The sequence below is a fragment of the Miscanthus floridulus genome, chromosome 3, assembly GCF_019320115.1.
Source record: "Miscanthus floridulus cultivar M001 chromosome 3, ASM1932011v1, whole genome shotgun sequence".
In the NCBI taxonomy this organism is placed as follows: Eukaryota; Viridiplantae; Streptophyta; class Magnoliopsida; order Poales; family Poaceae; genus Miscanthus; species Miscanthus floridulus.
Window position 1 is genome coordinate 148891370 of NC_089582.1, and position 14883 is coordinate 148906252.

At 51.1% G+C, this 14883-nt stretch overlaps 1 pseudogene; it reads right to left on the reverse strand.

The window, feature by feature from the left end:
- Positions 1 to 812: 812 nt before the first annotated feature.
- On the reverse strand, positions 813 to 11989 carry LOC136542803 (probable inactive receptor kinase At5g58300; annotated as a pseudogene).
- Between the last annotated feature and the right edge of the window lie 2894 nt (positions 11990 to 14883).

Consider the following 14883-nt stretch of genomic DNA (forward strand, 5'->3'; position numbering starts at 1 on the left):
CCTCGGGCAACATCATGGTGCTGGACTTTGAGATATATATGCTACTATTTGGAGGGGCTTTGTCCGGCCCCGTTCGCGTGCCCTTAAATCCGACTTGATCCGCTTCTTTTTTCATCCGAAACAGTGTTTTTCTCTCACAAATTCCTCCAGAATTCCTCCAAACCATCCAAGTTCCTTCAAAACAAGGGCAGCCAAACACTCCCAACCGTGTTTTTCTCTCACAAATTCCTCCAGAATTCCTCCAAACCATCCAAGTTCCTTCAGAACAAGGGCAGCTAAACACCTGAAGAAACTTGGATGGTTTGGAGGAATTCTGGAGGAATTTGTGAGAGAAAAACACTGTTTCGGATGAAAAAAGAAGCGGATCCGGATTTAAGGGCACGCGAATGGGGCCGGACGTCTCTATCAGCGTCAATCTGAGCCGTTGATTTAGATCGGACGCAGTACATCGTTCTTGGAAAACTCCCTTAACAAAGTTGGAATTGCCTTGCGCAGTTGCGCGTTACGCCGCCGTCACCGTCGTCTCCAACTCCAAATTTCTGCTGCCCCTCGATCCCCTTTCCTTCCCAGCACCGGCACGGCAAGACTCAAATTGTTCGAGGGCGCATGCGACGACGGCGCGCTGAGTGCTCCACCCTACATCGGCGGCGGTGATCCAGTTTGTTCGTTATTGACCTGTTGTTAACTATATGTTACAAGACTGTATACTTGAGCCAAACTGCCAATTGAGCAGTGGATTGAGAGCCAGGGACTCAGAGCCAGGTGCTTATCAAATGCTCTGAAAGATGCAACTGTAAAAGAATTTGCAATCGAACAGGCACCTGTAAGCACAAGAACACCATGGAACAAGCCTAACAATTTCAATTTTCCAGCGGAAGAATTCTACACTCACCAAGATACAGAGTTTCAAACTTTCAATGAGAAAGCTCAGTTCTTTCTATCTGAGGCTGAATGCACCTGATGCCAACCACGGTTTACATGAACTCAATCATAAATTAGCTAACAAATCAAATGAGCTGCAACTGGCAGCAACCGTGAAGCGGATGAAGGGAGCTGCCCTGGATTACACTGATGGAGGGTTCGACTCCTTGGATTTCTCATCAGACGACGCTCGGCTCTCCGAGGTGGACTGGCGGAGCCCCTCGATCATCCTGATCACCTCCTCCATTGCCGGGCGCCGGTCTGGCGACTTTGCCGTGCACACCATGGCTATCTGCAGCATCTGTACCAGCTCCTCCTCGATGTTCTGGTGCTTCATCAGCTCCACGTCAAACACCTCGGCCGTCCACTCCTCCCGGACCACCGAGTGCACCCATCTCGGCAGGTCGACGACGTCGTCGTTCCCCTGGGTCTGGAGCGGGGCCTTTCCTGTGAGCATCTCCATGAGGAGGACGCCGAAGCTGTAGATGTCGGACTTCTGGGTGATCTTGCAGTTCTCAACTGTCTCTGGAGCACGGTAACCGACCACAACGCGAGATGCGTTGACCGGCACACTCATCAGAGCACTGAGGCCATAGTCCGAAACAGAAGGATTGTGATCTTGGTCTACGAGTACATTAGTTGACTTGATGTTGCCATGGGTGAGCTTCGCGCCCCCTTCTGTGTGTATATGCGCAATTCCATATGCTGTCCCAAGGATGATCTTCACTCTGGAGTTCCAGTCTAATGGTGTCTTCTCAGTAACACCCCTGATACCTGTTGATCAAGAAATGCAGCAAGAAACACTCATTAAAAATTGATATCTCGAGTTATTTGGCACAAGTTGCACTCTGTAGCATGAGAATGTCAAGCTATGTAAAAGCAAAACAAGTGCAGCTTCAGGCTTCGGCAAGTGGAAGATATACATTATGAAGGTGAGTCTTCTTTCCAACCATATTGAAGAAAATATCCAACTAATATCTAGTCAGTGACATAACTTTAGATATTAAACTGAGAGGACTATAATAAAATGGCAGAGATACAGCAAGTTACGTGATTCAAGCTAAGCTTGTTGTCAGGGGTTGGCGCTTTTAGGAATGCTGGCCTGTTGTTAGTTCTTGAATTGAGTATTGATCAATCACATCAGTAATGTTTTTGAAAAATATCACATCGGTAATATGTCTGTAGCAGTGAAAAAGCATACCATGCAACATGGCCGAAACACTTTCAGTGTCAATATAATCATAGACAATAAGCTTCTCATCTTTGGAATAGTAGTAGGCACGTAGCGGGACTAGGTTTGCATGTTTGCCTAACCTCCCGATGAGCTCCATCTGCTGCTCAAACTCTCTTTTCCCTGCCACAACATCTTTTAATCTCTTGACTACCACAACAGTACCATCTTCGAGTATAGCTTTGTAAGCAGTTCCATAACTACCCTTGCCAAGGACTTCTGCAGAAGCTCTCAGTAGATCCTCCAAGTCAAAGCTATAGGTGCAACCCTCCAAGAACACTAACTTATTCTTCTCAGCAATTTGGACACCACTACTGAATTCTTGCTTCGGCTTCTCACTCCTGGTGGCAGTACCCTTACCTTTGGATTCAACATCAATCTCGTCCTTGCCTTTCCTCTTTGAAGAGCACACGACCAACACAACCACGATTAGCAACCACGATTAGCATCAGCAATGCAAACCCACCAACAGCAACTGCAACTATGAAACCCGTGCCTAGTTTCTTATCATGATGTGGCGAAGGTGGAGATTGAGGCAATGAAGATGATTCAGGTGAGGGCGTTGGTGAAGGAAATGAGCATTCAGCTAGAGGTAGCCCGCACAGTCCAGGATTCCCTGAAAATGAACCCTTTGGAAATATCTGGAGCGAACGAGGAATTGAGCCTTTCAGTTCATTGTTGCTCAGATTTAGTAGTTTCAGACTGTGAAGCTTGAGATCAGGGATGGATCCAGAGAAAGAATTATCTTGCAAATTAAGGACAGTTAACCGAGTAAGGTTTTGTAAACTTGCAGGCACTTCTCCTGTGAAGGAATTGTAGGAGAAGTCTATTACACTGAGGCTAGGACTGAAGGAAGAAGGCAACCCTCCTGAAAGTTCATTGTGCTGTAGGTATATGGAACGTAAAGAAGGAAGGAAGGCCACATCAGATGGAAGACTTCCAGTCAATCGATTAGACCGCAAGCTCAGTACTTGAAGAGAATCAAGCTTGCCAAGAGTGTTTGGAGGAATTGCGCCAATAAGACCAGCAGCTGGTACCCTCAATTCAAAAACTTGTGACTGATCCGCTGAGCATTTTACGCCATGCCATGAACATATTGAGGTATTTTTGTCCCAGTTGAGCTTGGTTCCATGATATACTGCAGAGACGAAGTCGAGAAGGGCTTGCTTCTCCGAGGCTAAGTCCGCTACAACCAAGGTGTTGAACAATGATAGCAGCAACTGTATCGAGAGCAGAATACGGAAAGAGCTCCTAAGATTGAGACAATCCATCTGATGAGTTTCCTTGGGCAAATTAAATGAGCAGCATATTCAATTGCCTATATCAGGCAAAGTAAGCAACCCTGTTCAATAAAAAATTGAGCATAATCAGTGACAAATGCTACCATACTGACATTAAGATGTCGAATGCAGGTGAGTGTTTCTTCAGAAGGCAACTGAACACATGTCAGCAATCATTGCATGCCCTGGACTTAACCAAAAAAAATGTGTGTGTTGATGCAAAAGTGCACATGCCTCAGGAAAACGCAGTGAGGTAGCACAACAAACATTCCTTTCCAGCAAGTGACTCATGACACTGATGGATAAGTCTCATGTGTGGCTGGTCTTTGTGGGGCTGTGATGCTCACATGGTCATTGTCCTTGTGGCTGTTTTTCTGTTTTTAGGACAGCATTTTAGAGGACAGCATCTTAGCTAGGACAACATATTAGCATCTTAGACTAGCATCTTAGACTAGCATCTTGGCATATGCTTGGCTGGCTAGCAGCCTATAAATATGTAACCCCAACCCCTCAGGTTGGTATGGCATTTGTGTGAGCTTGTGTGAGAAATAGACAAGAAAAATTGCCCCAACTCCTAGTGTCATCCTCTCTCGATGAGAGTAAGAATTCTCCTACTACCAAGAGTGAGAATTCAACGACTAACAACTGGTATCAGAGCCGTATTATCCTGTAGCCTGAGCATCTCTTGCTCATCTTCTCTCCCAGCCCCACAACAGCCCCAGCTGTTGGCAGCAGCAGCTCCTCCGGCCGCTCCTGTTCACTCCTCTCCCAGCTCGTCTGAAGCAGCCCTCTCTCCACGCAGCAGCCCCCCGGTAGCGCGTCATGTCCGCAGGGCAGTCTCAGCGCTCGGTCGCCTCGAGCACGCGGCGTCGGCAGGAGGCCGAACTTGCCGCGGCAGAGGAACGCGAGCGAGCGGCGGCAGAGACCGCTGCGGCGGCGGCAAGGGCGTCGAGGCTGGCAGCGGCGGAGCTGGCAGCAGCCAGAGCGGAGGCGGAAGCAGCGGCGGCGACGAATGCAGCGCGTGCGGCGGCGGCGGAGGTCGAGGCTCTGCGCGGCAGCATCGGCAGCTCCATTTCCGCTGACGACACCGCCGACGCGGACCTCGAGCTGCTAGAGAGGGAGGCAGCGCGAGCGCGGGCGGCGCAGTGGGCAGCCGCGCACGTCCACGAGCGTGGCGGCAGCCCAGACAGGCGCGGACGCGCTGGCGGCGCTCCTGGAGGAGGCGCGCACGGCGGTGGCGCTCCTGGGGCAGCCGCGCACGCCCACGAGCGCGGCGGCAGCCCAGACAGGCGCGGACGCGCCGGTGGCGCTCCTGGAGGAGGCGCGCACGGCAACGGTGGCGGACGGGTCGATGGAGAGCGCGGCCTTCACAGGCAGCGTGGCTCTCTCTCCCCGGATCGGTACCGACGGGTCGATGGAGAGCGCGGCCTTCACAGGCAGCGTGGCTCTCTCCCCGGATCGGTACCGTGGTTACCACGGGCTCCAGGCTGTTGTCAGGGACGTCGGTCCCGGCGGTGGGTGGCCTACCCTCACCAAGACCAACTACGTCGAGTGGGCTGCGGTGATGAGGGTAAAGCTCCAGGTGCGGCACATGTGGGAGGCAGTCCGGTATGGCGACGTCGACTACGACCTAGATCGACGGGCGCTGGATGCTCTCATCGCTGTAGTCCCGCCCGAGATGCAGTTCTCGCTTACCAGCAAGCGGACTGCCAAGGAGGCTTGGGACGCCATCGCTGCGGCACGCATTGGCAGCGACCGCGCCCGCAAGTCCACACTGCAGGCACTTCGCAAGGAGTGGGAGAACCTGGCCTTCAAGCCAGGTGAGGACGTTGATGACTTTGCTCTCCGTCTCAACACTCTGTTGCAGAAGATGGTGCAGTTCGGCGACGACACTTACGGCGAGGAGAGAGCTGTCGAAAAGCTCTTCCGCTGCGTCCCCGAGAAGTACAAGCAGATGGCTCGCTCGATCGAGTCTCTGCTGGATCTCTCCACGATGTCGATCGAGGAGGCGATAGGTCGCCTCAAGGTCGTCGACAGCGATGAGCCACAGTCCCTCTCGGGGCCCATCACCACTGGCGGGAAGCTTCTCCTCACTCGGGAGCAGTGGCTTGCCAGCCAAGGTGACCGGAGGAAGGGAGAGCCTTCTTCCGCGACAGGCGGCCGCAAGCGTGGCAAGCCACGCAAGGCGCGCAGAGACGCCCAGGCCAGGGCGCGAGGACGTGCCGAGGGTGATGCCCGCGGAGGCGCCCAGGGCGGCGCCGCCGGCAGGCACAAGCCGGCACGAGACGACGCCTGCCGCAACTGTGGCCAGCTTGGCCATTGGGCCAAGGACTGTCGACAGCCACGACGCGGCCAGGCCCACGTCGCACAGGCGGAGGAGGAGGAGCCGGCTCTGTTCATGGCACATGCCAGCATCGAGCTACCTCCAGCGGCACCGGCCGCAGCAGCTCTCCTCTACCTTGACGAGCCAAAAGCACACGCCCTCCTCGGCGACAGCTCCGGCAACGACAAGACTGACGGGTGGTGCCTCGACACCGGCGCCACCCATCACATGACCGGTCGACGGGAGTTCTTCACCGAGCTTGACTCTAGCGTCCGAGGCTCCGTCAAGTTTGGGGATGCCTCCGGCGTGGAGATCAAGGGCGTCGGCTCCATCATCTTCACCGCCGTGTCTGGTGAGCACAGGCTGCTCATCGGAGTCTACTACATCCCCGCGTTGAGGAACTCCATCATCAGCTTGGGACAGCTGGATGAGAACGGTTCGCGCGTGGTGGTTGAGGACGGAGTCATGAGGATTTGGGATCGTCGTCGTCGCCTTCTTGCCAAGGTATCCAGAAGCGCAAATCGACTCTACGTCCTTAACGTGCAGGTGGCACAACCCCTCTGTCTCGCTGCTCGTCGGGACGACGAGGCGTGGCAGTGGCACGAGCGTTTCGGGCACCTTCACTTTGAGGCCCTGAAGCGGCTCAGTGCCACGGAGATGGTGCGAGGCCTGCCGTGCCTCGACCATGTGGAGCAGCTCTGCGACGTCTGCGTGTTGACGAAGCAGAGGCGACTCCCTTTTCCCCAGCGGGCGAGCTTTCGAGCCAAGGAGAGGCTCGAGCTCGTGCACGGGGACTTGTGTGGCCCGGTGACACCGGCCACACCGGGAGGACGACGCTACTTCCTGCTGCTCGTTGACGACCTCTCCCGCTACATGTGGGTGATGGTCCTCGGCAGCAAGGGAGAGGCTGCAGACGCCATCAGACGCGCGCAGGCTGCTGCGGAGGCGGAGTGCGGCCGCAAGCTGCGCGTGCTGCGCACCGACAACGGCGGCGAATTCACGACGGCTGAATTCGCGTCGTACTGCGCTGACGAGGGCATTCAGCGCCACTACTCCGCGCCGTACAGCCCGCAGCAGAACGGCGTCGTCGAGCGGCGCAACCAGACGGTTGTGGGGATGGCTCGGGCCCTCCTCAAGCAGAGGGGGATGCCAGCTGTCTTCTGGGGAGAGGCGGTGGTGACGGCCGTCTACATCCTCAACCGCTCGCCTACCAAGGCGCTCGACGGCAGGACGCCGTACGAGGCTTGGCATGGGCGCAAGCCGGCGGTCTCCCACTTGCGGGTCTTCGGCTGCCTCGCGTTCGCCAAGGAGCTTGGCCACATCAGCAAGCTCGACGACATGAGCACTCCGGGAGTGTTCATCGGCTACGCGGAGGGCTCGAAGGCCTACCGCATCCTCGACCCGAAGACACAGCGTGTGCGCACGGCGCGCGACGTTGTGTTCGACGAAGGGCGAGGATGGGCGTGGGACAAGGCGGTGGACGATGGCTCGGCTCCGACGTACGACGACTTCACTGTCGAGTACGTCCACTTCGAGGGAGATGGGGGAGTAGGCAGCTCTTCTTCGGCGAGCGCGTCTACCCCAGTCCCCGAGCCTCCACCGACCCCGGCGCCTGCTACTCCGACAGCTCCACGCTCTCCAGCCAGGACCTCAGCTGCGATGAGTTCTTCGCCGGCTTCACCACAGCCGGCAACGCCACGCACTCCAGCACCGACAGGCACCTCTCCGGGCACGACTACTCCAACACCAGCTCGTGTCGAGCACAGCCCGGTTGAGCTCGCTACTCCGCTCTCTCACGACGAGGAGCGCATCGACGCGTACCACGACGGCGAGCCGTTGCGGTACCGTACGATGGAGAACCTTCTCGGCGACCAGTTGGTGCCGGGACTGGTGCCTCACGACCTGGAGGACCTGGAGGCGCAGTTGCACCTTGCGTGTGACGACGGCGAGCCTCGGTCGTTCGCAGAGGCCGAGAGACACGCGGCATGGCGCGCCGCGATGCAGTTGGAGATGGATGCGGTTGAGAAGAACCGCACCTAGGAGCTTGCTGACCTTCCTCGTGGTCATCGCGCGATCACCCTTAAGTGGGTGTACAAGCTGAAGAGGGATGAAGCCGGTGCCATCGTCAAGCACAAGGCTCGCTTGGTGGCACGAGGTTTCGTGCAACAGGAGGGGGTCGACTTCGACGACGCCTTTGCTCCCGTGGCACGGATGGAGTCCGTGCGACTCCTCCTTGTGCTAGCTGCCCAGGAGGGCTGGCGTGTTCATCACATGGACGTCAAGTCGGCGTTCCTTAACGGCGACTTGAAGGAGGAGGTCTACGTGCACCAGCCGCCGGGATTTGCGATCCCCGGCAAGGAGGGCAAGGTGCTCCGCCTGCGCAAGGCCCTCTATGGCTTGCGGCAGGCACCGAGGGCGTGGAATGCCAAGCTGGATTCCACGCTAAAGGGGATGGGCTTCGAGCAAAGCCCGCACGAGGCGGCCATCTACCGACGGGGCAATGGAGAAAATGCCCTGCTGATGGGTGTCTACGTCGACGACTTGGTGATCACCGGCACCAAGGATGCGGAGGTGGCGGCATTCAAGGAAAAGATGAAGGCCACCTTCCAGATGAGTGACCTGGGGCCTCTCTCCTTCTACCTGGGAATCAAGGTGCACCAGGATGACTCTGGGATCACGCTTCGACAGACCGCCTACGCCAAGCGCGTCGTTGAGCTAGCTGGGCTCACCGACTGCAACCCAGCTCTCACTCCGATGGAGGAGAGGCTGAAGCTGAGCCGCGACAGCACGACGGAGGAGGTGGACGCTACGCAGTACCGGCGTCTTGTGGGGAGCCTTCGCTACCTCGCCCACACACGGCCGGACTTGGCATTCTCCGTCGGCTACGTTAGTCGGTTCATGCAGCGACCGACGACGAAGCACCAACAGGCTGTGAAGAGGATCATCCGCTACGTTGCGGGGACTCTCGACCACGGCCTCTACTACCCGAGGTGCCCTGGGGCGGCACACTTCGTCGGGTACAGCGACAGCGACCACGCCGGCGACATCGACACCAGCAAGAGCACGAGCGGGATCCTCTTCTTCCTCGGCAAGTGCCTCGTTAGCTGGCAGTCGGTCAAGCAGCAGGTGGTGGCCCTGTCCAGCTGCGAGGCCGAGTACATAGCGGCCTCCACCGCTTCGACTCAGGCGCTCTGGCTCGCTCGACTGCTTGGTGATCTCCTCGGCAGAGACACTAGAGCGGTGGAGCTCAGGGTGGACAGCAAGTCCGCTCTGACCCTGGCAAAGAACCCCGTGTTCCACGAACGCAGCAAGCACATCCGGGTGAGGTACCACTTCATCCGAGGCTGTTTGGAGGAAGGGAGCATCAAGGCGAGCTACATCAACACCAAGGACCAGCTTGCGGACCTGCTCACCAAGCCCCTTGGGAGGATCAAGTTCCTTGAGCTATGCTCCAGGATCGGGATGGTTCAACTCTCCCACAAGACGACGCACAAGACTTAGGGGGAGAATGATGGATAAGTCTCATGTGTGACTGGTCTTTGTGGGGCTGTGATGCTCACATGGTCATGGTCCTTGTGGCTGTTTTTTCTGTTTTTAGGACAGCATCTTAGAGGACAGCATCTTAGACTAGAGGACAGCATCTTAGCTAGGACAGCATATTAGCATCTTAGACTAGCATCTTAGACTAGCATCTTTGCATATGCTTGGCTGGCTAGCAGCCTATAAATGTGTAACCCCAACCCCTCAGGTTGGTATGACATTTATGTGAGCTTGTGTGAGAAATAGACAAGAAAAATTGCCCCAACTCCTAGTGTCATCCTCTCTCGATGAGAGTAAGAATTCTCCTACTACCAAGAGTGAGAATTCAACGACTAACAGACACTGACCATAATACTTTGGAAAAGAAGAAATTCCCATCAATGTCTAATGATTACAGAGTTCTCATTCCAACCAATGCAACTTGTTTTTTCATGGTTTCATTATAGAATGCATGCAAAAAGTATCATTTGAAATCAGTATGTATTACAGGCCATTGAGAAATAATTATTCTAAGCTTAATGTTGGTATATATCCCCCTAGGTGCACAAGAGCACAGCGCCGTAGCTGCTGGGCTTACTGAGCTACGTGGCAACGTAAAAACAAGGTACATAAGTTCCACCTTCAAAGAATGGAACCCAATAAAGTAAAAAAAAACAGGACCTACAAAATCGTGGACAGAAAGAAAATAAAGATAAAGAAAGGGAGAAAAAGTGAAATGATCTGGTCAGCATATAAAAGTCAAAAGCATCAACAAAGTAGGCAGAAAAGAGGGAGCAAGAATAAAGCTGGACTCATCATAGCATTCACAAATATGAGCATGGCACATCATGTACCCGATGTTTATTACTTGATCACAAGAAAGAGTATCTCAGGCTGTCATGGAGAGCATTCTTACACTGAGACGCAACAATATTGAACAAACAAATTATCATGTCGTAACTTTCTGCACTCTTAGCCTCTTAGGACTAACATGGAGCAGAGCAGCCTTACCATCGCATAAAGGCTTCTGCAAAGTGATCACCGAAAAAGACTAATATGATCTGAGACGCCACTAACAAAAGTTGTACAAAAAGAGAAAGAAACAAAGGCAAGGGTTTAGCTAATTTAACCTAAACTAATTCAAATGGGAACTCGGGAAGATCCCACTGCCAGGAAGACGTGTACGTGGGAAACTACCGCACATGCCAATGTGCGCGGAGATTTACTTCATTGTTTACGGACTGCAAGATCTAGATTCTAGAACAGTACAGAGTTACTTAACCTCCACTTAAAGAGACCCTGAGACGAACCAATTCATTATTCAAGCCAGCAAGTGACCTGGGAGCAGGGTTCCGAAGTTCAAGATCAACGCCAATTAGTTGTTTGCAAGGATCCACGCATTTTTCAAGTGGTAGCTTCTAACTCCAAGTGGGAAACCCAAGATTGACCGCAGGCCATTCGAGGGTACGAGATTAAATTTATAGCTCAAGTGGGACTTATTTTATTTTGAGTCAATTCTAAGCAATAGGAGGAACATGCTACAGGAAGAAGATGAAAAAAAAATCATAGCAAAGCGGCTACTGTTTACTAGTAGTAGTTACAGCCCATGTCTAGATCCACCACACAAGTGGATACAAGAACTGGAACTCAAAAGGAGATCCAACGTTTGTCCATTTCAATCAAGGTAACTAAAACAAAAAGACTGAAAGGAAAAGGGTGAAGTTAGTGGAGCATTATGGATGTATGTGCTGCTCACAGCACCGGTCGTTTGGCGCCAAAGACAACATTACTGTAGAAGCAAATATCCCAGCTAGCCTAAACTACCAGAAACAGGAAGCTAAACAGCACCAAACATCAATCAGTGTAACTGAGCACAAAACACCCATTGATGCAAGCACGGTAAGGTTCAGCCAAAATCATGAGAATACCTATACCTTAATACCTAATGGGAGAAATGCGTAGATTTGGGCTCCTATTGAGTACACACAGGATGTCAACTGTCAAGTCGTGGAAGGACAGGGAAAGCACCAACCTTTCCTCGTCGGAACCCTCGTCAAATCGACATTGCAGAGGAGAGAAAACGGTACGGTTGTATCAATAATTTGGGAATTCGGCAGGCCAGGTACAACTGAAACTCGAAATGCAAGGGCATAACATAACCCAAAACGTTCACCTCTGCCTTTTTTTTAATGAAAAAAAAACACAACCAACACGGCTAAAAATCTTTCTTCTCTAAAGTCTAATCAAACCAAACAAATGCAACATGCTCCCCGTTCATTTCAAGAAAAATTGCCTAAAGTGAAAGACGAGATTTTTTTCCCAGGAAGGGGCGAAACGCTTAGCTAAGGTATGCACATCCCGCGAAGAGGCCTAGGAGGATGAGCGCGCGCAGGAAGAGCAACCGAAATCGCAAAGGAAGCAGGGCTCGGAGCAGCAGGGTTTCAACGGAGAGCCGGAGCAGAAGCAGTAGCAGCGAGGGCGAGGCGGGGTTTACCTCCGCCGGCGATAGCCGCCGGTACAGCGGAGCGGAGCGCACCGAGAGCCGCAGCAAATGCGTGTGCGGGCTCAGGGCTTGGCCGTGGCGCGCCCCCGTCGGCAGGGCGAGGATTTGCGCGCTGCTGCAGTGCTGCTGGGTGCCGCTGGGGGCAGGGGCTTTGTTGGGAGTCTGGGGAGACGGCAGACGGGAGAGGGGGTGGCTCCCAGGACAGGAGGAGAGGGACGGGACGGAAAGGAGGAGAGAGAAAGGAGGTGCATTTAAGAGGAGGAATGAAACGGGGGGGAGTTGGAGTAGCAACGGCGCCTCTGACTGGCTTCTGAAGAAATTTGGAGGAAAAAAGGTGACAGTGATGGCTTGTTCACATGAAGACGTCGCTTAGGGCGTTTGATACTAATAAAAAGTAACTCGCGGGATAAATTTATTAAGTTTAATTAATTTGTTATTAGTATATGTGTTAATGTAGTATCACATTATTAAATCGTGAACTAATTAAATTTAAAAGATTCGTCTCGTAAATAAGTCATAAATTATATAATTAATTATTTTTTAATTTATATTTAATACTCTATATATATGTCAAAACATTTGACGAGAGTGTAACTTTTAAGTGAGGAACTAAACAAAGGCATCAGTGAACAACTACTGTACACCGCACTGGACACCAGTGCTGCATGTGCAGCTCATCAAGACGTCAACCCGTACACTAGTGATCACTCCCTAGCCCTTGTTTAGTTAGGCCCTGTTTAGATCCCAGGCCTTGTTTAGATTACCTTAAAATTTTAAGTTTTTTCACTTTTTTTTCGTCACGTCAATTTTTAGACGCATGTATGGAACATTAAATGTAGGTAAAAAAATAACTAATTGTATAGTTTGGTTGTAAATCACGAGACGAATCTTTTGAGCCTAGTTAGGGGGTGTTTGGTTCTTTAGTTGCTCCTAAAATTCATGTCACATCGAATGTTTAGATACTAATAAAGAATATTAAATATAGATTAATTATAAAATCAATTACATAGATGGGGCTAATTTACGAGAAGTTTTTTTAAGTCTAATTAATCTGTCATTAGCACATGTTTACTGTAGCACCACGTTGTCAAATCATGGACTAATTAGGCTTAAAAGATTCATCTCGTAAATTAGTCGTAAGTTATGTAATTAGTTTCATAATTAGTCTATATTTAATACTCTATGCATGTGTCCAAACATTCGATGTGACAGAAATTTTAGACGGCCTTGTAGAAACCAAACACCCCCTTAGTCTATGATCGGACAAAGTTTGTTAAATACAAACAAAACGTGCTACAGTGTCCAGATTGCAAAAATTTGCAATCTAAACAAGGCCCCACCCAAAATCCAAAAATTTTCAAGATTTCCCGTCACATCAAATCTTGCGGCACATGCATGGAGCATTAAATGTAGATAAAAAGAATAACTAATTGCACAATTTGCCCGTAATTGGCGAGACGAATCTTTTAAGCCTAAATAGTCCATAATTGGACAATTTTTGCCAAATACAAACGAAAGTACTACAGTAGCCAAAAGCTAAAAAATTTCGCATCTAAACGGGGCCTTACCCAAAATCCAAACTTTGGCACTATGTAAAAAGAAGATTCCCCGTTACATCAAACTTGCGGTACATGCATGGAGTACTGAATGTTGACGAAATCAAAAACTAATTGCACAGTTTGGTTGTACTTTGCGAGACAAACGTTTTAAGTCTAATTAGTCAACGATTAAACAATTATTACCAAATACAAACGAAATACTACAGTGCGCTGCAGTTCCACGAATTTCCGTCGGCGCCAATTCTGCCGGCAGCCCTAGTCCCTACGATGTGCCTGGTATTTCTTTCCCTGTCTTTTAGCCCCCTTTGATTGCAAGATTTAGTTTTCTGTTTTTCATGTTTTCTATAAAAACATACTGTACTAGTTCTGTGAACCTCTTATATAATTCTTAGGAAATTTCTGTATTCTAAAGAGGACCTTAGTGTGCTACGGTGAGAGAATATGCAACCTCCGTAAAAAAAACTATATGATCCAGATTTTGTTTCACGAAAATACAAAGCATATCATTCTAGTATTTAGACACTCAGTGGGGTCTATGTGCATTAAATAAACACCCTTCATCAAAACAGCTAGGGCCCCGATCCTCCGCAAATGAGAACAACCGCTAATTAACAGGGACATCATATTAACTTTACATCTTTTAATCTATCCAAAAATAGTAAAATGTATGTTTTTTGGACGATGGATTATTTGTAATTTCTTTATTTTGTTCCTTCTGACTAACGAGCTAATGATTGGTAGTAAGGACAAAACTATAAAAAGATACGCACTATACAGATATAGGACTTTTGTAGGATTTTCTCGCTCTTGATTGTGGCAGAGAGTGTCTCCACTAGTTATAGCTGATGGCTAGTTTTAGGGCTTATTTGGATCCGCTCCTCTAAACTTTAGACCTCTAAGTATTAGAGCTAAAATCTCCAAATAGTTGGTCTAAAGTTACATCTGAACTTTAGCCTACCTCACATGACAGCTTTGATCTCAAAACTAAGCTAAAGTACTCTAGAGTTTTAGAGCTCTAAATTGGAGGAGGGAATCAATCAGGCCCTTAGTCTCCTGACATATCTCCTATTATATAGTCTAAAACAGCATCTCTATGGTGATTCACATTATCTATTTTTAAGCTTATTGGGTTCATAAACCCGGGGTCCCTCGCGGATCGGCTTCCCCGTAAAGGCTCGGCCTAAGTAGATAGCACGCAACTCATGGGCCGGCCCAAGAGTCTAAACAACAGGCCAGGAGGGCGGTCCAGTCACCGACCGGAAGGTCTGGCCGAGGAGGAACAACGCCCGCTTGTCGACTCCGGCCCACCTCTCCGACCGGAACGCTCACTTCGGTCTTCAACCGCCTCCGGACGGTCTCTCCGACCGGAAGGCCTGGCAAAGCACTACCTCCGACTCTGACCCCACGTCTTCGACCGGGGTATGCAAAGACCGTGCTCACTGCTCTTCTCTGACAGGCACAACCAGAGCCGACTGGGACCAACCAACCAGGGACGCCCGCCCGAAAAGGACCAGGGAACGAACGGAGAAAGCAAGGCAAGGCGCTCA